Source organism: Paroedura picta, chromosome 4 (genome assembly GCF_049243985.1).
Source record: "Paroedura picta isolate Pp20150507F chromosome 4, Ppicta_v3.0, whole genome shotgun sequence".
Lineage (NCBI taxonomy): Eukaryota > Metazoa > Chordata > Lepidosauria > Squamata > Gekkonidae > Paroedura > Paroedura picta.
In genome coordinates, this window is record NC_135372.1 from 133,145,305 (window position 1) to 133,170,270 (window position 24,966).

Sequence of the window (24,966 nt, forward strand, 5' to 3'; positions counted from 1 at the left end):
GATTGAAAAACAAGGTGCCACCATCACTTCTTTGAAGCTGAAAACTTCACATGCCTTTTACTTAAGGACTAGGGACGCTTGAATGTCCATCGTTTCAGACAGCCAATTTTTCATCAAGCAGTTCAAGTGTTTGCGAACAGTTAATTTGTTGGGCTGTATTTGAAATGTGTAGCGCCCTCACTCAGCAGTTCTGCACGTATGCACATTCTGCCCCCCCCCCACCCCCATCACCACTAGTTGCATCGACAGTGAGCAAATGTGTCGGCCAAGGATTACAAATACCCTGTAATTTTTAAAATAGACTTAACACATGATGTTCCTTTAAGCCTGAGTTCTGTTATTTCCTGTTTGCACCTTTTCCCCATAATCCTGGGGACTATGGTGTAAACTGCACGGAGCTTTTATTCCAACCCCAGATTGATTCAGTCCCTGCCCTCTATGCAGAATGCGATTTCCGTTTGGATTTGGGGCGATTTAAATTTTCCTTCTGCAGCAAGAAGGATTGATCCGGGGTGACCCTACCTTTATTGTGTGATATCTTGGAGTGCTTTTAATGCTCAATATCCAGATTGGGAAAGAAAGCTCCATGATAGAGAACCTCTGATAGGCTACACCTGGTCATGTGACATGCTTGCCTTAAAGGAGAAGCCCCTAATTTCTCTCAACTTCTGTCAGTCCTGGATTTTTCCTCCCTCCTCTGCCTTTTTTGATCCTCTCCTCCTCCCCTCCAAGAAAAGAAAGAGGCTCCCTGCCTGGCTCCTCCCCCCCCCCTTCAAGAAAAGAAAGAAGGAGGCTTGGCTCCCCCCCCCTTCTGAACTACCCTAACCACGTGCAGAAGACTTTCCTGTTTCAATGAGGGGAGGGGAGAGGAAGATCCGAATTCAAAGCGATCTGAATTCAACAGGATTGACAATGGAATAAACAAAGTAAGTGCAGACTCTGCCTATGTCATTATGTCATTTAGTTGCCATCCAAAGGCCCGAATTGAACCAAAACACCAACTGCAGGAGAAAAAGGCTGCTTTGGAAAGGGGTCTCTGTGGCATTGTACCCCACCCCTTCCTCAAACCCCGCCCTCCCCAGGCCCCACCCACCCTCCCAAACTCCAGGGATTTCCTAATCCCGAATGGGTCAAAAATAGGTCGAATTTGTGTATTAATGTGTCCCCTGCTCCGCAGTGTTTTCACATCTCTCTTTGTCCCAGCAATTCCCGCCTCAATCGATGGTGCCTCTTAAATTGATGTGTTTTATGTTGCCTTTTGGGGGGAGTTGTTGTATGGAACACAATGGCAGATTTCATCCATCTCCGTACCTTTTCAAAATCAGTGAAATCGGTGAATGTTCTTCCTCCTTTGAAGCCTGATTCCCCGTGTGGCAAGTTCGTTTCCGTGTTGTGGTACGTTCATCCCGAAAAGCCAATGCATACTGCATTAGGGTAGCTCGGGGCAATGTTTTGCTCGAAATCAAGCTTTACAAATCCTTCAACAATTTGCAGCTATAATAAGGCCCTTTGGAAGGACAGCTCATCATCACTTCTTAAATCTCGGCTGCCCGCGAGCGACCTGGGGAAAGCCCCCAAGCTCCCCTCTTGAACCCAAATGAACTCTCGTTACAAGGTTCACGTAGAAGCCGTGGAAAACAGAAGTCTCAGAGACAAATTGCTTCAGATCATTTTCTCTTCCCTTTGCAAGTGGCCAAACATTCATTTTGAGCCAGCTGTGTCTCTAGTCTTATAAATAAATCAGCAAAATGCCCATTAAACGGCTGAAGTATGTATGAAAATGTGGATATGAAGCCGGACTCCAGACTTAACCCTACAGTTCTTTTTCTTGGCACCTGATTCCTTCTTTTCTTCAGGATTTGGTGTGTTCACTTCAGCTTGCTGCCTGCCCTTTCTCTGGATCTTCAGCCTCTTGACTTCCTTCCCCCCACCCCTGTTCCTTGGGAAATGATTCCTGTAGCCACATTAAGGCAGTGCCTATCTAACAGCAGGTATACATTTCCCCTTAAAACTTTGCAAGGAAAAGGTTAATTCATTGTTTATCTAAGTAGTTCTTAGAGATATTAATGGCAGCTAATCCGTTGGGATCAACAGTGCTTTTGAGCATGCCCAGTTTTGTAAGGAAGGAAGGAAGGAAGGAAGGAAGGAAGGAAGGAAGGAAGGAAGGAAGGAAGGAAGGAAGGAAGGAAGGAAGGAAGGAAGGAAGGAAGGAAGGAAGGAAGGAAGGAAGGAAGGAAGGAAGATGCAAACCTGTTCGACAAATATGGGAGTCATTTGGTGTAAACTGAACATCTGGTCATCACATTTTAATAAGATAAGTTTCAAAGTCAAACAGATTTGATGTGAAACAATCTGACACTCTGTGTCACACTGGCAACATGCTTTAAATGTCTCCAGGTGCTCAAGAGAGCCAGTGTGGTGTAGTGATTGAAGAGCAACAGACTCTAATCTGTAGAACTAGGTCTGATTTCCTACTTCTCCACATGCATCCACCTTGGTTTAGTCTCTCAGAGCTCTCTCAGCCCCAGCTAACTTACAAGGCACCTGTTGTGGGGAGAGGAAGGGAAGGTGATTGTAAGCCATTTTGAGACTCCTTCAGATAGGGAAAGCGGAATATTTTAAAAAAACAGCTCTTCAAGTTTTCCCCATACCTGGATCTTTCCATGCTACTATAACTTCTAAGCTTCCTTCACAGAGGTCTGCACTGAGAAAAAATCTGGAAGTTCTTCTTGCCTGCCTGGCATCGCATCTAAATCAGCCTAAAATAGAGACCCTATCTCTAGCAAGAGTACATGGGGTTGAGACGCATCCTTGCCATATGAATGGTCCCAACCCCCCACCCCCCAGACCTTACTCCCTCCATCTGAGCCTGGAATGGATGTCGGAGTTTTCAACTTATATGAGTCAAGACTCACAGGGGGAAAAGGCAGAGCGTGCTCATAAATGGGTTAATTTTTTAATTGATATCTTTTGGTATAGGGTTTATTTTAATGTTGTAAGCTGCTCTGAGACTGCTGGGAGAGGGGCAGCCTAAAAGCTGAATAAACAAACAAACAAACAAACTGTTGTTAATCATCACCGTGCCCCCAAGGCCAAGCTGCATGGCCACTGCAGCCCCAGATTTGAACAGGCATCACACAGAGCTGGAAGAGACCACAGAGGGCCACCCACCTCCTTGGGGACTTAAAAATCACACACTCCTGACAGGTCCTCAGCCAGTCTCCTAAGAACTTCCATTAAACGTGACCTTTGTTGGGTATTTCACCACCCTCTGAGAAAGTATAACAAAGTTCTCGTTCCATCTACGAACCACAGAGGGTCAGCTATTCTTCATTTGCTCCAATGCTATCCTAAATCCCAGTCAGCTCTTGTTCTACGTCAGGGGTCACCAAGTTTTTGAAAAAATGGGTGAGGCCAGGAAGGACTTTTGCCCAACAGGGCTTCTGATTGGCTACTGGAGATTTGATTGTCCATGCCAGAGGTGGGCAAACTGTGGCCCTCCAGATGTCCATGGACTACAATTCCCATTGCGAATCCTGGCAGGGGCTTGTGGGAATTGTAGTCCATGGACATCTGGAGAGCCACAATTTGCCCACCCCTGGTCCATGCAGTTGTTGTTGTTGTTGTTGTTGTTTTAATGCTGCTTTGGCCTCATCTGATACCATGGCACAAGGAATTTTAATATGTGAGTACAGGTAAGCCACAGCAGCCATTTTGTGGCTGGTTCCACCTCCTGTGGCAGCCATTTTGTGACTGTGCCCACAACACTGTCTCAGATTTCCACACGTGCCCCCAGATTCAGAAAAGTTGGGACTGCCTGTTCTAGGTGCATGGTTTTAATATTCTGCAACTCTGTTATATTTTTTCTGCCACTGGGCACAGCATGTAGATTAATAAAGAAACAAAATTTATTCTGTTGCCATATATCTGCATGGACAGGCAGGGCGACTGCATTGAAACAAGAATGCTTAACAACACAAGGAAGTTCTCCGTGCCTGCCTGGCATCGCATTTAAATCAGACTAAAATCGAGACCCTGCCTCTAGCAAGAGTACATGGGATTGGGGTGGGTAGATCACATGGTTACTGCATGGCTGTAGCCTCTCTCTTGCTCCTACCAAGGGAAATAAACCAACCTGTGAATCATAAAGGGTTATGAATTTGTTGTCCTGCTGCCACCTGCTGGAGGAGTTGAGGATGTCGGGAGGTACCACCAACAGCTGTGCTTAGGTAGTTGTGTGTGTTTGTGTGAGGTGCCGTCAAACTGCAGCTGATTTATGGGGAACCTGTGAGCCTTTCTAGGCAACAGAAAGGTGGCTTGTCATTGCTTTCCTTGGCCTGGAGATTCTGGGATTTCTTGGTGGACTTCCATCCAAGTATTAACGAGAATCGAGCTTGCTTAGCTTCCAGGACTTGTATTGTTGTGGGTAAGGAGCTGTTTAGGATTGGCGTTTTGTCTGTAGGCAAGGTGTGCCCCACCCCTCCCCAAAAATGCTTGTGAAATAGAACTATCATTAACCAGTGGAGGCTGGATGACACTGATGATGCGTTGAGCTGTATGTGACCACTAGTTGTGCCCTTAAATTGTCTCACTGGGCCCTGTCTTGCAACAGGTTTACTCTGGAGACCATTCTGGCTTTGTTAATCTGTTTCTTGACTTCACTGGATTCTAAAAGGGTTTGTTGTGGATCCCTTGGGTGAGAATCTCTGTCTGTAGGATTGGAGCAGATGAAGTTGCCACAGAGAGCCTAGTGGTCAGAAAAGACCCTCCCACAGCAAAACACAGCTAATTTGAACACGGACGCTGGTACCAGAGCTAGCAATAAGGCCGGATGTCAACTTTGCTGCCACATATGCGCTGACAAAACAATCACTGGACCGAACAACATTAAAGACCCCACCTCAAGTTCATTTTGGCTCATCTTCTGACACTCTATATCAGCGGTAGTCAAACTGTGGCCCTCCAGATGTCCATGGACTACAATTCCCAGGAGCCCCCTGCCAGCGAATGCTGGCAGGGGGCTCCTGGGAAATGTAGTCCATGGACATCTGGAGGGCCACAGTTTGACTACCCCTGCTCTATATGCCATTAAATGCCAACAATGTCCTTCAATTCTCTACATAAGGCAAACATGATATGCCACATGATAAATGGACCCAAATCTAACTTGGAGAATCACAAAACTGAGAAATCTGTTGGAGAATATTTCAAACATCCAGGACATTGAATGGAGCACCTCAAAGTAGCTGTCTTATTGCAAAGAACCATACTGGAATGGGAAGTTACTGAGTTATAAGCTATTTCTTCTGAGGAACCAGTGTGGTCTAGTGGTTAACAGTGGTAGACTCTAATTTGGAGAACTGGGTTTGATTCCCTACTCATCCTTGGTATAGTTGTTAGAAGTGGTAATCTGGTGAGCCATGTTTGATTTCTCGCTCCTACACATGCAGCATCTGGGTGAACTTGGGCTAGTCACAGTCCTGATAGAGCTGTTCTCACACAGCAGTCCTGCTAGAACTCTCTCAGCCCCACCTACCTCACAGGATGTCTCTTGTGGGGAGGGGGAGGGAAGGCAATTGTAAGCTGCTTTGAAACTCCTTTGGGCAGTGAAAAGTGGGGTATAAAACCCACCTCTTCTTCTTCAGAGGACCTGATCTCTGCAGATTTACATGTGACACTTGGAAGCTGATGTACCTCCCCATCAGCTAATTTCCTTCCTTCCTTCTCAAAACAATGGGAGCTACACACGAGTAAAGCCATATTTCTGAAAAGCTCCAGCAGGCTCAGAAATATCTGGTGGATTGGGCCCTATGCTAATTAACGGGAAGGGAAGCGACAAGATCGAGAACGGTTGGGGCCATCCCAGCCAAAACCATGTGCAATTTCTTGACTTTACAGCTAATTGTTCATGCCTGGAAAAGATTTATAAATTCGGGGGGCAGAGGGGTTGGCCCAATTCCAAGCAGGAATCTGGGACCAGTTAGAGATGAGATTAGGTTCAATTACAAGGAACCTTTTTGCTGAGATGTGGTTTGGCATGCGTGTTAGTGGAAGGTGGGATCTGGGGGTTGCTTCGCCTCCAAGACAATCTCAAGATGAAAACCCTAAAAATCTTGGTCCATATTTGGAGGAGGGGGGAGTGGTTGCAAAGGCTTGGTGGAAGTCCAGCACAAAATTGTCATTCCGAAACCTCAATGAAAATGAAACCCAGCAGGAGGGAAGTTCTGTATGAATTAAAATCTTGCCAAGAGTAGTTGCTATATCATATACCGTTCAGCCGCTCTGGTATGCGGCTCAAGGACAGCTATGCAACTTCATTTTTAATGGTCTCTCTTGTTTATAAAAATGTAATTTGATTGACTGCTAGACATACATGACTCCATTTTCAATGGTCTCTCTCTCTCTCTCTTTTAAAGAGAAGTAACTTGATTAACTACTGGCTGTTTCCGTTCACTGTAGATTTTGTTTTAAAATAAAAACACAGGGCTTGAAGGGACATCTGATAACAGAGTCATTGAGGATGAAACATTTATGGCCCAGGTTGCCCCCTAGGGCTGTCAGCATAGCAGGTGGCACAAATGGGGGGATGGACATAACTGGCAACATGCTGGAGCTGTGACCTCACTTCCAGCCCAAACCTGGATGTGATGTAATAGTCTCAGAATGACACTCTAGGACAGGTGCTCTCAACCAGTTTTTTGTGAAACCCTGGAGTTTCTTGGCGCCCTTGGAAGGATTTTCCGAATGGGTGAAAGTTAATTAATTTTTATATATTTTTTAAGTTTGTTAAACATTTATCGGGTGATATGACCATATATGGTCAGGTTGAACTGCCCGTCCCTCCCAAAATAGCCATTGATGGGCCTGGAAGGGGTGGGACGGGGAGGAGCCCCAGGTGGGTATGTCCATAGCTATGCTTCCTAACCATATTCTGCACAGTCGCGCGACCTCTTTTGTTTCTCAAAGCCTGAAGAATGTTTGAGGGTTTTCTCAAAGTTGAGTAAGGTTGACGTCGGATATTACTGGAACTATTTGATTTTACTGATTTTTTCCCCCTGTCAACTTGTTACCAAGCAGCAGAGTTCGGGGAGGCCTACTTGTTGGAGGTCATGATTCAAATAGCAGGGACATTTAATACTATGTGTTAAGCACCCAGGATCCATCCTGCCATTGGATCGTTTGAACTGTCCAATGAGTTCAAACCGGGGATCTTGCAAGGAACCAATCACAGGCTCTGGCGGGCATCTGGGGCCATAAATAAGTTTGGGTGATGGGCTATGTTTCTCAGTTCAGTTGATGTGATCTAATATAGATGTGATGTGAACAACTCCGCGCCTCCGGCATATAAGAGCCAATTCTTCTTCTTCTTCTTCTTCTTCTTCTTCTTCTTCTTCTTCTTCTTCTTCTTCTTCTTCTTCTTCTTCTTCTTCTTCTTCTTCTTCTTCTTCTTCTTCTTCTTCTTCTTCTTCTTCTTCTTCTTCTTCTTCTTCTTCTTCTTCTTCTTCTTCTTCTTCTTCTTCTTCTTCTTCTTCCTTATTGAATTGACTACTAAATACAATGGGACTGACATTCTGTGATTTTGATTTGATGCCTCTGTTGATACAGCCCAAGACAGCATTCACCTCCTTTACCACTGCATCACACTGTCTGCTCATATTTAGCATGCAATCCACAAGTAACCCAAGATCTCATTCATACACACTGCTACTCAGAAGATTGGGATAGCATTCATTCTCCCCCAGTCTTCTGGCACATCTCCAATCTTCTAAGAAGTCCTCAAAGCGATGGACAAAGGTCCCACAAGGTCTCCAGGAAGTTCTTTGAGTACTCTCAGGTGCACACCATTCGAGGGAATGCTGGCTGTGAACACTATGGTGGTACTCAAGTAGGGGTGACATTGGCAGGTTGGATCAGTGAGGTTCTATGAATCAGGACTTTCATCCAAGCGACATACTCTTAGGGGTAGCTAGCATGAATGTTCCCAAAATATAAGAAATTTCCTACAGACAAATAATTAGCATGTCAGACAGAAGGGTTCTAGTTCGGTGTTTTCCACGACAGCCTAGTTTTCTGCTTGCAAGGAAGTCTCTTTCCCCAAATACGAGGGAACAGCCAATCCCCTGTCTGAGGGGATCCCAAGCACAGGGGAAAGCTGAAGTGTGTGTTTTAAAGGTTTGTATTGCCGAGCTCTTTGTGGCTTGCTCTGCTTTGTCGTTACATAACGGAGGAGGTTGTTGAGTCTAAAGATCCAAGCAAGCATTGCGTGGAAGGTTCATGAAAGAGTTTGGCAATTAAAACCCACATGCAGAAGAATCGGAGCACAGTGCTCTCTCTTGTAATGTGCTCTCTCAGTCATACTCCATTGCAACCCTGGGGATATTATCTCAATGAGGGGCCCGAAGAGCAGGACAAAAGAACATCCACATCAGAAAGCTACTTTCAAGCTCACATTTGGCAAGGAGCAATCGCCAACGTTAATTTGTACTCGGGGTGTGGGCTTTCAAAGATAAGCCAAGCTCTAAGCCAAAACAAATGTTTTCGTGTTACAAGAATTCAACCCTGCAAAAAAAAAAAAAAAGTTAAAAGAACTTTACAGAGAGGCAGAGAGTTGGGAGTTTGGAAACTTCTTCTAACACCCAAGGCCTTGAAATTATCTGCTTGTATTTATAGCTGGGGGGAGGGGAGTTGGGGGGGGTGGCTGAGGAAGTTAATAGCCATCTGTGAAATGCTTTACTTTCCATATACCTGACAGAAGTCCAGACAATTATAGTTCTCAGTTTCGTGTGTGTGAGTGAGCAAGCGGGAGAGAGAGAGAGGGAGAGAGAGAGGAAACACTTCTTGGTTTCCATGTGATGATATTTGAAGCGCCTCGGAATTATGCACAAACGTTTCCACTGGATATTTAGAAAGAAAACAGTCACTGAACTTTCTGGCCTTACCAAAGAAAAAAATATATATATCCAAACTCATTCCTGGGCAGTGACTGAAAAGACCGCGATGTTGCTGAAAGGAAATCTCCCCCAAAGTGACAAACAGCTTTAGAATGTACATGGTTCTCCCCCCCACCACCACCACCCAAAAAAAGAACATAATTTTTAAAAGATTCAGACCCTATGAAGTCATGACAGGAAAACGTGACAGGAAATATTGCGCTTCAAATGTAACAAATTCAAAACAGCCAATTTTTCCACAGAATGGATGGTTTAGCAATGTTCCGATGTTACCGTTGATGGATACAGGGCCAAACAGCCGTTTCCCCTCTCAGATTTGAATTAAGAGAAAATTTCAGAGCTCAAAATGCTAGTTTCACCCTTCCCTTCATGTCTTGGGAACCAAATGTCTAAAGCAAGGGTGGCCAAACCGTGGTTCTTCAAATGTCCATGGACTACAATTCCCATGAGCCCCTATGGGTTGGAACATCAAACTTCCAACATAACTATTTCAGTAGTTGGGCAGAACATAGGGCTTCCAGATCCTTCCTGACACCGTGGGAGGGGGGGGGGTCTTACCAGGAGCAGGAGGGAGGCCCAGATGATGTCACTGCTAACATGTCTACATCCCTTCCAGCATGTACTGGAAGAGACATCATTCCACTATGACATCATGGCAATGCTCTGGTATATGGGCAAAAACTCTATGGTGAAAATGGCTACCAAAGAGTTTTTGCACAAATACCACAGTCTTGCTTGGACATTGCCCACGTGATGATGTCACAGTGGAAATAATGTTACCATGTCACCACATAACATAGCCTGTGCCTCCCCTCTCTCCTGGTATGTCCCCCTGTTATCCAGCTGACCAGTGGTGAGCAGTCGGGCCTGGGGTGAGGAACTCCATCAGGGAGGGCTGGCAACTCTAGTAGAGTAGAAGAAAGTAAAGCAGACTCCTCTTTTTTTCTTCCTCCTTATTACTGTACCTTCAACCACAGTCTGACTGAGCATACCAACAGCATATTACATTACCTCACTGGCAGTCTTCAAGCAAAGGTTGCATGCACACTTTTCTTGGATGCTTTAGGATGCTCTGGGCTGATCCTGCGTTGAGCAGGGGGTCGGACTAGATGGCCTGTATGGCCCCTTCCAACTCTATGATTCTATGATTCTATGATTCTATACTCTGTTGCCTTTTATATTCTATACTCTGTTGAGAGCCAGTTTGGTGGTGTGGTTAGGAGTGCGGACTTCTAATCTGGCGAGTCGGGTTCAATTCTGCAATCCCCCACATGCAACCAGCTGGGTGACCTTGGGCTTGCCAGGGCACTGATAAAACTGTTCTGACCGAGCAGCAATATCAGGGCTCTTTCAGCCTCATCCACCCCACAGGGTGTCTGTTGTGGGGAGAGGAAAGGGAAGGTGAATGTAAGCCGCTTTGAGACTCCTTCCGGTAGAGAAAAGCGGCATATAAGAACCAACTCTTCTTCTTCAGGGCTCTCTAAGCCTCACCCACCCCACAGGATGTCTGTTGTGGGGAGAGGAATGGGAAGGCGACTGTAAGCCGCTTTGAGTCTCCTTCGGGTAGGGAAAAGCAGCATATAAGAACCAACTCTTCTTCTTCTTCTTTTTGGCCACTGGGAAAGCACCAGAGAAGGACAGATAAGAGAGAAGGGTTGCCTGCGCAGAATGCACTTGCCACATTCCATTTTCTACATCATTAAAGGGTCCGACATTTGGGTTGCCACAGACCTTGTTGCCATCACTTGGAGTGGTGATGGGAGAGGATTTGTTTTTTCAAATGATGGGATCATGCATGGCATGACATCACTTCTGGGGGAAACCCAGAAGGGAGGACAAGCACTCTAGGAAGTGCCACATGCAATACTCCCCCACACTGTGTCCCCCCTCCTCAAGTTCCTACCAGTTGCCAGGCATAGCCTAGGAACCCTAGCAGAAGTAGATAGGGTCACCAACTCTGGCTTGGGAAATTCTTGGAGATTTGAGGGGCAGTGTGTATCACAAATTCGTGGAGGGAGTCCTGCAGGGATGCAGGTTCATAAAATTCACATCCTGAATCTGCCATTATCTCCTGGGAAAGATCCTTGGAGTCTGGAGATTGGAGAACTCCATGTCCCACCTGGAAGTTATAGAGGTAATGACTTTTCAGACCTGCAGGTACCAAACTATCAAGGAAGCTGACAATGGGCTACTCAGGTGAAGTCAATAAATAGAGGCTTCCTTTTCTCCCAAAAAGTATGCCAGAACGCAGACCGGTATTATTAACAATCTTAACAATCTCAAAAAGTCCAGATGTAAGCAATTAGTAGGCTGTGGCCACCTCTGCTTGTCCCCCAAAATACTTTGAATCAGTTGATTAGCATCTGAAGAAGATACTTTTGAAAATGCTTAAGAACTTGTCCGTGTCCTGGCACACTTTAATTTTGGAATAAAAGAGGGCTCTGCTAATTGACTTCACCTGAGTAGCCCACGTCAGCTTGCTTGACCATTTGTTACCTGCCTGGCGGTTGACAAGCCTCAAAGTAGGGTTGCCTGTGGTTGAAGGAGGGCAGGGGGAGACTAGCCTGCTCCCATCTCCCAAAACAAGGTTTTCACAAGCCAGCGACGCTTTTTGTGTCATTGAGCTTTTTGTGTCATTGAGTTAATTGTGGAGTCCTGCTAATGGCTACCACTCAAGAAGCTGTTTGGAATGGCCATCATGCATAGTCCAGAGCAGCTTTGATCTCATCTCATCTTGGAAGCTAAAGCCAGGGCCTATTCTGCACACATAGGATAATGCACTTTCAATGTGCTTTGGCAGCTGGATTTTCCTGTGCGGAACAGGAAAATATACTTCTAAAGTGCATTGAAAGTGCATTATCTATTGTGTGCAGAATAGGCCCAGGTTGGCCAGTGGCCACAGTTAGTACTTGGCTGGGAGACCACGAAGGAATACTGGAGTTGCTGTGCAGGGGAAGGTGGTAGCTCTGGCCACCGCTGCCTGCTGCTTGCCTTCAAAGCCATGTGGTCCAGGGAATGCAATTTGATGGCACACAATTATTATTATCAGTTTTAAAGGGACTGGCTGAAGAGCTGGAAACCATACACAGAAGCCCCATCCTCATGGGCAATGGCTTCTTCTGGCTCATCCCAGGCTAAAAAGACTTTATTGCAGTAATGTAATTTGTCTGGGCAAGGTTCTGGACCCCCATGTCCCTCAATCTCTTTCCAAATCAACTCACATAACTCTCCTTCCACAGTCTAGCATTTAGATTTGGGGGTGGGGGAGAAAAGATGACAGGAATAGAGACTGGGAGAGCTGCAGGGATGTGGACAAACACTTTAAAGCTACACAGGTGGCCCAAGAAGCTATGGATGACCTCGATCTAGAGTGCCCTTCCTTAAAGCATGATCTTTTTGAATTAGAAGAGGAAGGAGACGTGGTTTTTATACCCCATTTTCCCTACTCTTAAAGCAGTTTACAATTGTCTTCCCTTCCTCCCTCCACAACAGACACCCTGCGAGGTACGTGGGGCTGAGAGTGCTCTGTGAGAACAGCTCTAATGGAATTGTGATTGGCCCAAGGTCACAGTGTGCGGAGGAGTGGGGAATCAAATTCAGCTTTCCAGATTAGAGGCTGCCAGTCTTAACCACTACACCACGCTAGTTCTTAACTCCTGGAGTTACTTCTGGGGAGGAGCAGGGAATCAAACCCTGCTCACCAGATTAGAAGCCACCACACCTAACCACACCACCACACCTAACCACACCAAGCTGGATGTTGGCAGGGGCTCAGGGTAATTATAGTCCATGGAACTGTATAGTCCATACAGTTTGGCCTGATCTATGGCATTCAACCCTGTTGAGGCCCCTCACCTCACCAAACCATGCCTATCTCAGGTTCCATCCCCCACCACCCCCAATTTTCAGAAATTTTTGAATACCGCACTCTTACAGTACACCTCTCCCTGTTACTGTGGCTCTTCATGCACCCCTCAGTCATCTGAAGCAATCATCTAATACCTGTAGGTATAAGGGCATTGACATGTTGGATCAAGATATATCCCAGTGGCTGGGTGAAAAGAATCCTATAGAACCAGTCTGGTGTAGTGGTTAGGAGTGCGGACTTCTAATCTGGCAATCCAAATTTGGTTCTGCGCTCCCCCACATGCAGCCAGCTGGGTGACCCTGGGCTCACCCACAGCAATGATAAAGCTATTCTGACCGAGAAGAAATATCCAGGCTCTCTCAGCATCTCCTCCCTCACAGGGTGTCTGTTGTGGGGAGAGATTGTAAGCCGCTTTGAGAGAAAAGTGACATATAAGAACCAGCTCTTCTTCTTCTTCTGTAATATCAGGGCTTCTCTCAGCCTCACTCACCTCACAGGGTGTCTGTTGTGGGGAGAGGAAAGAGAAGGCGATTGTAAGCCGCTTTGAGACTTAATCGGGTAGAGAAAAGCGGCATATAAGAACCAACACTTTTTCTTCTTCTTCTTTAAGTTGATCAGCCTATTGTTTGAATCAGATTTATGTATGTTGTAATGTGTACTTTGCCCCACAGCCAAGGCCAAAAAAACAGACACTTTGGGATTAAGAGTGTAGCACACCAATCCTGGCATCCCATAAGGCATTTACAGGAGAAGCAGCCCCTGCATATTCTATTATCTTTCCGGATCTGGAACAGTCAGACCATGACACAACAAACCTTTCTTTTGTAGGAAGTCTGGGTCAGAAGGGAATGGCCCCGTTAGTCATATGTCAAGCTGCCACTCAGCCAACCTGTTTGCAGCAACTGGCAAAGATTGAACCAAACAAAGGGGATTGAGGGTTTTGTTTTTTTTTAAGAAAAACCCTCCAGAGTGCTAATGCATCTGAGAACACTGTCACAATGAAACAAAAGAACGTGAGTGATTAACCGGTACAGAGCTATGCTTTGTGGTATGATTCCGGGCAATTTTGTTTCCAATTTTTAAAACTGTCTTCCATTGTGCCCCGAATCCACCCCCTCCCCCCAGTAACCATGAAAATCTATGCCCTTAACAGCTGCGTGGGAGGGAGTAATCCACAGGTGATGCTCCCTGCGACCCCACCATTTGCGCCCACTCCTTTTCTGCCTTGCTGTCTTATATGGATGCCGCGGAATTTCTCGCACCTGTCGGTTCAACTACAAAATGCCATTTTGATTTGCTTTCTCCCTTATACAAATCCAAACTTCCAGTCTTTATTTACAGGCACTTTTCCAATTTGTCACGTCAGATTTTCAGTGTTCAGTGTCAACATAGGCTCATGGGAATTGTAGTCCATGGACATCTGGAGAGTCACAGTTCGGCCACCCCTGAACAGAGGTGGATTGCCATTGCCTGTCTCTGTGTCATGACCCCAGTTTTCCTTGGAGGTCTCCCATCCAAACACTGAGCAGGGCTGACCCTGCTTAGCTTCTGAGATCTGATGAAGACTGAACTAGCCAGGACTATGGCAGGGCAGGACGCTCACCTGTACTCAAATAATATTAATACAAAAGAAAAGAGACGTTGGAATACAATGAAATCAGAGTCCAGTAGCAAAGAATAAATCTTTGTTGGTCTTAAAGGTGCTCCTGGACTCTGATTTTATTGTGCTACTTCAGACCAACACTGGGCTTGATTCCCCACTCCTCCACATACCACCAGCTCGGAGACCTTGGGCTAGTCACAGTTCTCTCAGACCAGTTCTCTCAGAGTACTCTCAGCCCCACCAACCTCACGGGGTGTCTGATGTGGGAAGAGGAAGGGAAAGGTGTTTGTAAGCCACTTTGGGACTCCTTTGGGGAGTGAAAAGCGGGGTATAAAATATTAGCTCTTCTTCTCTTCTCAACCTCGGACTTCCTTCTTAGTCTCCCACCCAAATACCAATCAGAACTGACCCAGCTTAGTTTCCAAGATCTACCCAGGTCAGGGCACTCAGCATCCTACTCAGGTGTATTCAGTGGGGATTACTTCCAGGTAAGTGTTCTTAGGACAGCACCTCTTCATGTACTGGTCGGGGGCATCAGCCAGCAGCAATGCTAAGAGGTTCTGGTTTATACCTGAGATGTAAATATCATTATATTGAAGATGCTGTTTGTTAAAACCTCATTCTTCAGCTAATGAGTCTGTACCATGCAACATCGCTAGTGTAATAGCATACGTAGAATGGGACTTTCCTTTATCCAAAGACACTTTCCCCAAAGAATGCTGTGAATAAGTTACCCAATTGGCATGGGGCTCAGCTTGAGCTGGCTGCCCCTTGCTGGTTTGTCTTCCTTAATCACATTAGTCCTGCGGTGACCGTCTCCAGGAAGACTTGCTGTTTCATAAATAATTTCATGTGTGCTTGTTTCCATAATGAAGCAGACTTGAACAAACCCAGGGTGAAAGGATCTTTAAAAACTATCAAACCACAAGTAAGGATTAAGTTCCCTCGCTGGTTCAGCGCCATTTTTAAGAGAGGTGCCTAATACGTTCCTTTACCTTTCATGCAAATGGGAAGTGTATATCATCAAGACAGCAGAAGGATCCACACAAGATGACTCTGGAGAAATCTGGCTGTTTTTATCTGTTTTAGATTACCGTATTTGCCGGCGTATAAGACGACTAGGCGTAAAAGACGACCCCTCAACATTTCCACTCAAAATACAGTACTATGGGCCACTATGGGCAACTATGTCTATCCCAACTGAAGTGCACCTGGCGTATAAGATGACCCCCCCCCCCCACTTGGAGGCATGTTATGGGGTTTTTATTCTTTTACTATGTTGAGAGCCGCCATGAGCCAGCTCGTCAGGGAATGGTGGGGTACAAATCTAATTATAAATAAAATAAATAAAATAAGAAAGAATGATGAGAAAGGGAATTATATAATTTTATAACTTTTGCTCACTTCAGCTGACCCTTGTCCTCAGAATGGCTCCTCCAAGTTATTTCACTGACTGTCCAACTTTTCTATCAGGGAACCAATTGGTTCTATTCCCTCCTGGAAAATACAAAATTTCCTTGCAGGTTAGTATTTGCACCTTTGGGTTTAGATGTTAAGACATCCTACATTTTCTTTTTAATGTCCAAAGCAAATCTCCATCCCCAAAAGCTATTCAAAATCCAATACCAACTTGCAAGGCTGTGAGATCTAATTCCCAAGTAACTGTATGGCAGACAGCTTCATGGCAATCAAAATAGGAAAAACTGACGTAAATCCCATACAAACCAGCCACCTGTTGACATAATGGGAAATAAGGTGCCATTCCTTACTAAACTGGTGCATTCAGGGGCTATGAAAAACCAGAAACTAGAGCTCACCATGTAACCACTGGGTCTGCAAAAGAGACTTTAGTGAGTCCTTGATCTGTGCTTTTGGAATTTAGTCATGCACAGATAAATGGGACAGATTCTCCTGAGAGTTATTGTCCTTGCAATATTGCTATTGTGCAAATAGGCCAAATAATCTTATATAAACAATTGCCTTTTATGTCTTTGACAAGTGACAGCTGGGGCGAAAAGATGCTTGTAGACTCAAGGCAGTATTCTAACAGTACACTCAAGATAACACACTCAAGATAACACGCAACTGTGTGTGTGTGCAAAAGGAGTAGCAATTGGAGCAAACAAGAGGCATTCTTCTTTCCTCCCCTAATAGATGAATAACAACAAAACAAAGATTCTGTTGAGACACTCACATCTGCCAAGTGAAGGATGTACTTGTGTGATAAAAGTTGAATCTCAGACAGAGCAAACTGCATGTTTTCTGAGAAAATGTAATTTAGGAGCCAGAGCAGGGTAATGTGTACGCTCAACAAAGCCTACCTCTTAAGGCTGTTGTGGGGATAATTTGGGGGAAAGGAGAACCTCCTGAGCTCCCTGCAGCAAGGATGGGATAAAGATTTGTATATCACTTTCAGTGAAACATGACTGAGAATCAATAAAAGCCAGGATTTTAAAAAAGAAAACAACAGCAGCATAAAAAGCATAAAGGAGAGTTAAAACCAAGCTAATTTTCTGCATGGTGTGTGTGTGGGGGGGGGGAACTATTTATCCCCTCCACATTTTGGCACAAATGAGTAAACAGCCAATTGCCCTGGTAGTTTGAAAAGGAGACAACTGAAGACAGCAACAGAATACAGGATGATCTTGATAGGCTCGAGAAGTGGGCTAAACTGAATAAAATAGGGACAATCGGGACAAATGTAAAGTTCTGCATTTAGGTAGGAAAAACCAAATACACCAGTATAAGATGGGGAGGCTTGTCTTGGCAGTAGCATGTGTGAAAAGCATCTAGTAGACCATACATTGAATATGAGTCAACAGTGTCTAAGTCATGAGTCAACAGTGTCTAAGAAGGCAAATGGGATTTTGGGCTGCATCAAACGGAGTATCGTGTCCAGATCACGGGAGCTGATGGTACCACTTTACTCTGCTCTGGTTCGGCCTCACTTGGAGTCCTGTGTTAAGTTTTGGGCACCCCAGTTGAAGGGGGATGTTGACAAACTGGAACGTGTCCAGAGGAGGGCAACAAAGATGGTGAGGGGTTTGGAGACCAAGACATATGAAGAAAGGCTGGGGGAGCTTGGTCTGTTTAGCCTAGAGAGGAGACAACTGAGAGGGGATCTGATAACCATCTTCAAGTATTTTAAAGGGTGCCATATGGAGGATGGAGCAGAATTGTTCTCTCTTGCCCCAGAGGGACAGACCAGAATGAATGGGATGAAATTAATTCCAAAGAAATTCTATCTAAACATCCGGAAGAAGTTCCTGACAGTTAGAGCGGTTTCTCAGTGGTTTCTCGAGGCTTCCTCGAGAGGTGGTGAGTTCTCCATCTTTGGAAATTTTTAAACAGAGGCTAGATAGCCATCTGAAGGAGAGGCTGATTCTGTGAAGGCTCAAGGGGGTGGGAGGTTACAGTGGATGAGCGATTGGGATGTGAGTGTCCTGCATAGTGCACGGGGTTGGACTAGATGACCCAGGAGGTCCCTTTCAACTCTATTATTCTATGATTCTATGAGTCTTCAGACAGATCTTCCACAACGTGTATGGGTTCCAGGAAGGGCTTAATGCAGAGCTGTACTGAATAGGGCCTTTCTAGTTTAAAAAATAATATTCATAACATTTAGGGTTGAATCTGAAGGTCATTTTCCACTGGCATGCATTACTTCTGAATGCAGAAGCAGAGGCAATTTTCACTGGGTTAGTAAATGAGGTCAGTAACTATTACAAAAACTATTACAAAAGAGCCTCTTGTGGTGCAGAGTGGAAAGGCAGCAGTCATGCAGTCTGAAAGCTCTGCCCATGAGGCTGAGAGTTCAATCCCAGCAGCCGGCTCAAGGTTGACTCAGCGTTCCATCCTTCCGAGGTCGGTAAAATGAGTACCCAGCTTGCTGGGGGGTAAACGGTCATGACTGGGGAAGGCACTGGCAAACCACCCCGTATTGAGTCTGCCATGAAAACGCTAGAGGGCGTCACCCCAAGAGTCAGACATGACTCGGTGCTTGCACAGGGGATACCTTTACCTTTACCTAACTATTACAAACCATGTATTCATTTATTTGCTGCACTATGGGGAGGTGTTTCCTTTTTTTTTCTCCAAAAGCCATTTATGTGAATAGCCATTTATGTAAATTAAAGTTTTCTAGGAAGATTAAAAACAAACCAGGGAGGAGAAGGAACTGTTTGCTGTACATTTGGCTCAGTGTTTCTCAGAAGTTCAGAAATCACTTATTCTGGGGGCAGACTAGAAGATGAAGAGGAGTTGTGTTTTATACCCCGCTTTTCACTACCTAAAGGAGTCTCAAAGCGGCTTACAAATTGCCTTCCCTTCCTCTCCCCATAACAGACACCGCTATTGTCAATTACCATCTTGAAGCAAAATCTGCTGTTTAACTCCTAGCAATGAAACTAATTTTTTTCTGTTTTACTACATTACTGAAGCTGTGCATTTTAAATTCTCTGAGCAAATTTCTACCTGATGGTTGTGGTGGTGCTTTGGTTTGTGATAAACAGATATCTGGGTGTTTATAAAGGGTACTTAGATATACAGAGATGCTTTAAAAGCAGTATTTTTGGGAAGAACCTGACAGTGCAAGGTAATATAATAATTAAAAACTCAATCCCTGACCCCTTTTGTTTTTCCATGCCATGTTCTCTTGTAATTACTAAAAGCCCTCTGCTTAAAAAAAATGATACTGAGAGCTAGTGTGGAATGCAATGATCTTTAAACAGTTTGAAGTTTTAAACCCACAGATCCTTCCCACAGCAAATTCCAATTGACCACACATAAGGACCTGTGACTCACCTTATCTGTGAGGTAACTGAGGCTGTGAGAGCTCAGAAAGGAAGGAAGGAAGCAGCAGCAGCAGCATTGGCTTTTATATCTCACTTTTGACCTCACAACAGACACCCTTTGTGGTAGGTGGGGCTTGTAGAGCTCTAAAAGAACAGCTCTAAGAGAACTGTGACTAGGCCAAGGTCACCCAGCTAGCTGGATGTGGAGGAGTCATGGGGAATCAAACCAGTTCTCTAGATTATATGCTCCCGCTCTTAACCAATACACCACTACTTAACTCTAGCAGACTTGCTTTATAATAAAGTTGCTGTTGAACCCATACAAAAGAGGATTTTTTTTCCATTTGTGGAAAAGTGGAAGGTGGTCTCTGCCTTCTGCGGAATCCCACTAGTATCATCTAACCCACTTTTATACCACCCTTCCTAAGGAGTTCAAGACAGCATGCATGATTCCCCTCCTCCTCCTCCTCCTCCTCCTCCTCCTCCCTCCTCCTCCTCCTCCTCCTCCTCCTCCTCCTCCTCCATTTTGCTCTCAAAATAACCACGTAAGGAAAGTTAAGCCGAGGCAGAACTGCCTCACTAGAACTGCCAGCTCTGGGCTGAGAAATACATGGTGATCTGGGGTGTGGAGCTTGAGAAGGGAGGGGCTTGGGGAGGAGAGGGACTTCAGTGGGGTATAATGCCATAGAGACCACCTGCCAGAGTGGCTGTTTTCTCCAGGTGGGCTGATCTCTGTTGCCTGGAGATCAATTGTACTCCCAAGAGATCTTCAGCTACCACCTGGAGGTTAGCAACTGTAAAATGGCTGAGTGGTAATTTGAATCCAGGTCTTGCAAGATTGACACTGTGACCACTAGACCACATTAGCTCTCTCCTACCCTGTCCGGCCTATATAGGTTGCTGGGTGTCCATAAATAGGTCTCCATTTACTAAAAGTAAAGGTCATAGATCTCCAGTCCTCAGTAAAATCAATTTTTATATTGAGTTTTTTATTTATCGTTGGATTTATATACCACCGTTCGCCAAAGGTCTCATGGCCAAAGGGTTCACAATAAAATATAAAATCAAAGTAAAATCACATATTGGCATGCCTAGACCTGGATAGCCCTGGCTAGTGCAAGCTGAGCAGAGACTGGAAGCTAAGCAGGGTCTGCCCTGGTTAGTATTTGGAAGAGAGACCACCAAGGAAGTTGTAGTGTGAATGCAAGCCCCCTCTGAACATCTCTCCCCTTGAAAAGTATACGTGGTTCCTAGAAGTCAGCTGTGACTTGATGGAGCTTTTTACCACCACCACCACCATGTGGGCATTGGTTAACTCTGGGTTGAGAAATTATTTGGAGATTGAAGGGTAGTGCCTGGGGAGAGCAGGGCTTGGTTGAAAACAGGGTCCTCAAGCAGTTATAGTGCCAAAGAGTCCACTTTCCCATGCAGCCATTTTCTCTAGGACAGGGGTAGTCAAACTGCGGCTCCAGATGTCCATGGACTACAATTCCCAGAAGTGCCAGCATTTGCTGGCAGGGGCTCCTGGGAATTGTAGTCCATGGACATCTGGAGGGCCGCAGTTTGACTACCCCTGCTCTAAGACATCAGTTTCAATTTTGGGACGTCTCCTGGTCTCACGTGGAGGCTTGCAACTCAACTACAGGAAAACCCTTTAATGCCTCAGCTGCTGCTTGGTTTGTAATCAAAGCTGGTTCCTTGTGCTGTTATTGACTTGCAGGAGGGCATGTTGGGCTAAGTACAATGTGCACACATTTTGGTTGGCTTATAACAAGGCCACAGCCTTATTGGCATATCAGAGTGTTGGCCTGGCACAGGCGAGGGAGTCTGTGTAGGTGATCGACTGACCAGGAGAACCCTGACCACAGCGGCGCCCTGGGAACCACCCAGCTCCATCCCTGGGAACACAGATCCCCTTGCCACTGGGTCCCATCCAAGGGAGGTGTACCCATCTGGGGTGCCAAGGAGAGGTGTAGACCTCCTCTGGACCCACCCCAAGCCACCTGGCCCTGCAAGCCCATTTGCCTTTTCCTGCTGGGTCAGCCCTGCTCACAGCCAGCCATCCTTTATGGGAGCCCCTAACCATGGGGAGTTTGATGCCCCCAATCGAACTCCCCCCAAAACAGGCTCCATCCCATGCTGAAACCACCCCTCCCAGCTGTGATGAATTCATACAAGAAAGCCTGCCAGCCCAGGGCAACATAACTTTATGGAATCCTAGAATCATAGAGTTGGAAGGGGCCACACAGGCCATCTAGTTCAACCCCCTGCTCAACACAGGTTCAGCCCAAAGCATCCTAAAGCATCCGTAATATTCTATCTGAAATAACTCAACGCAACAAATATATAACAGGGTGGGTGGGTGGGTGGGTGGGTGGGTGGGTAGCTGCTCTGCTTGGCTACCATGGGGGGAAAGGGGAGTTGGGCTCACACACATGGTACCCTTAAAAGGTGCCATGCGCCTACCCCCCAGCAGAACCAGGTGCGCGTCACCCTTTCACCTGTTCCTCCGCAGCATCGATGGCAAGCGCCAGGTAAGACTGTGCTGCATTTAGCATGCTAAAGGAACAATAACAGATTTTTATATGGCATGCATATCCTCTCCTCCCCTCCTTAAATGTTAATAACTGTGCGGTGGGCTCAGTTTTGATTACCGGGACCCAATAAGGGTTACACCCCATTCTCGATTCTTATAAATTCTGAATCCTGCAGGAGCAGCAGCCAATTTGCCCTTTGGGGTGGCCTCCATGACATCTGTTGGGGCAGCAATATATCCGTCCTTGCAAATAAAGACCGTAAGACCACGTCCCAGCTGGTCCCAACTTTTAAAGGTTCTCCGTTCCTCGTTTCACCAAGTGCAAAGACGCTTTTGAACTTTCCGCTAATGAAAGGGTGGCGACAATGGAGCATAACTCAGCTACTTATCACACAAGGCAAGTGTGCCACTTGGAAACCAGCCTCGGATCCTAATCTTCAAAAAAAAAAAAAAAAACACCATGTACATAATTTGCTGTGCTACACACAAGAGCAGCCCTGTGGAGCTCAGCAGGGCTACTCATATTTGTAAAGTATAGAAGTGTAGGAAGGGAACCAGAGTCGGAAACAATGGAAACAACTGGCGATAACAAGCCATCCTTGCTTCCTCTCCCTCAGCGATAAGGTCTGGAGCACGAGAGGCGAAGATAGGCGGGAATATTAAACATGCTATTCAATTGGGTTTCCAGATAATTAAGAGATTATGAAGTTAGAGCTGTTACTGAGCTTTCCTTAAAGCCGTTTTAGTTTAATCCCCTGGAAAAAAAAAATGAATTGCAAAGCCAGCTCAGTGTGAAATGCAGACAGGGCCCACAACCCACAGCGTTAGGTATTGATTTCAAAGTCAATTTATTCTAAACAAGTTTTTAAAAGTTGAATGACGCCATTAGAGCATTTTTCTTCCCTTTCAGATTCCAGCTTCCTTCTCCTCAAAAGACTTAAACCGAAACCGCACACGGCTGCCATCCAAAGGTCTTCATATATAACTCTCCCCCCTCAATTTTTCCCCCCTGCCCACCATCAACAAAGTATGGATTGAAGAAAGCTCCAGTGAGCAGACAATATACCACACGCCAATGGAACAGTCTGGGCAGGTTTCGTTTCTTGCGTCTTCATGTTTTTAACTCCTAAAAACTGAGGTAAACCGAAAAGATGACATTCCTGCAAAGGAAAAGAAATGCAGCACTGAGTAGATAACTATGGGGCTTCTCACAAGCTTATTTTAAATAACTGGGTTTTTTTTTTCTTCTCTTGCAGAAACAGTCTCCAAAACTGAATTTTCAATGAGAAGGCTGTGAGGAAGAGTTGGTTTTTTATACCCCACTTTCTGTACCCTAAGGAGTCTCTAAGCAAATTACGGTTGCCTTCCCTTCCTCTCCCCAAAACAGACACTTTTTGTGGTGGGGTTGAGAGAGCTCTGAGGGAACAGTGATTGGCCCCAGGTTACCCAGTAGGCTCCTTGGGGAATTGAACTCATGACTCCAGATTAGAATCCACCACTCTTAACCACAGACACCATCCTGGATAAATCGGGAAAGATGGAAACTGTAACCCTTTCTTTTCCTGCCCTTTTCTTACTTGATAAAACCATGCCTAAGGTTATTATAGAGCCTCTTGTGGCGCAGAGTGGTAAGGCAGCCGTCTGAAAGCTTTGCCCATGAGGCTGGGAGTTCAATCCCAGCAGCCGGCTCAAGGTTGACTCAGCCTTTCATCCTTCCGAGGTCGGTAAAATGAGTACCCAGCTTGCTGGGGGGTAAACGGTAATGACTGGGGAAGGCACTAGCAAACCACCCCAGATTGAGTCTGCCATGAAAACGCTAGAGGGCGTCACCCCAAGGGTCAGACATGACTCGGTGCTTGCACAGGGGATACCTTTACCTTTTTAAGGTTATTTTATCAATGCTGAGGAAAACCTAGAGACACCTCTATTTTCCCCCTCTTTAAAGGTAAAAGAAGCAGGCTGTTTCCACTGTGAAAAAATGGCTAGGGAGCCAGCGTGGTGCAGGAATTAAAAGCGGCAACTTCCAATCTGGTGATTCCTCACTCCTTCACATGCAGCTAGCTGTGTGACCTTCAGCTGGCCACAGTCCTGATATTCCTGTTCTCACAGAGCAGTTCTTCCATAGCTCTCTCAGCCCCCACCTGCCTCACAGGGTGTCTGTTGTGGGGAGAGGAAGGGAAGGTCATTGTAAGCCACTTTGAGATTCCTTCAGCAGTGAAAAGTGGGGTATAAAAAACAATTTTTCTTCTTCCTCTTCCTCCTTCCCACCTTCTTCCCCCACACCTGCACCCACTCTCCACACAATACTCCTTCATGATAAAACAAAACCCAAGTAAGCAATGGTCAGTTTGGGAACTGGAAAGTTTGTGCCCCAATCCTTCTTTGTTCTGAATTGTCTCATGAGTGCTTTTGCTAAATAGTTGCTTCCCTTCCGCCCTTGAGTGGAGACTTCTAAAGGGTTATTGTTGTTCCTTGCATGCCCAAACTCAACATGGAGGCCAAGATCCATGAATTAATTATAGGGAGGGGGAAATAATTTTGCTAGGTCCATCAGGATACTTCCAAGTGGTCTACAGGTATATTGCCAGCTCTTGGTTGGAAAACACCTGAGAAAAGCAGGATTTGGGGAAGGGAGGCGCCTCAGCAGGATAAAATGCCATACAGTTCACTCTCCAAAGCAGCCATTTACACAGGAAAGCTGATCCTGGAGATCATGCAGAAGGGATTGTGTCCATGCTTGGCTCTTTTTTTTTGCATGACCAGGGAAATGCTGGTCGCCACTTTGGGGTCGGAAGGCAAATTGCCTCCAGGCCAGACTGGCCACGGACTCTAATTGGGGGATGGCATAATCTGGGCAAGGAATTGGGGTCATTGTGGTGGGCAGGTAGTTGTGAATTTCCTGCATTCTGCAGGGGTTTGGATTAGATGACCCTGGAGGTCCCTTCCAACTCTATGGTTCTTAGTTGTAAACCACCCTGAGCCTGTCCACAAAGCAAGGTGGTATATAAATGTAATAATGAATTTAACTTAATAATAAAAAATAATCAGAGATCTCCAGCTGCTACCCCATCTAATGGTGCCATGCTGGCCTTGAGGGCATTTTGGCCTCAGAAGGAACGTGAAAATTTTACTCTCATGCCTGGAAATTGTCCTTTTGGAAAGCAAGGTCACAAGAAGCTAGTTTTGCTACCATTTTCCCTGAGTGGGGCGGCAAA

General features: G+C 45.6%; 1 long non-coding RNA gene across 1 annotated transcript in view; it reads right to left on the reverse strand.

Moving 5' to 3' along the window:
* LOC143836430 (uncharacterized) overlaps window positions 1-19,305 on the reverse strand; it is a 29,263-nt gene extending 9,958 nt beyond the window's left edge. The window contains exons 1-2 of the long non-coding RNA XR_013230605.1: window positions 19,226-19,305; window positions 15,827-15,919 (exon numbers count right to left, since the gene is read on the reverse strand). This is a non-coding gene — a long non-coding RNA (uncharacterized LOC143836430). The remainder of the gene's footprint in view (window positions 1-15,826; window positions 15,920-19,225) is intronic.
* Window positions 19,306-24,966: the final 5,661 nt, after the last annotated feature.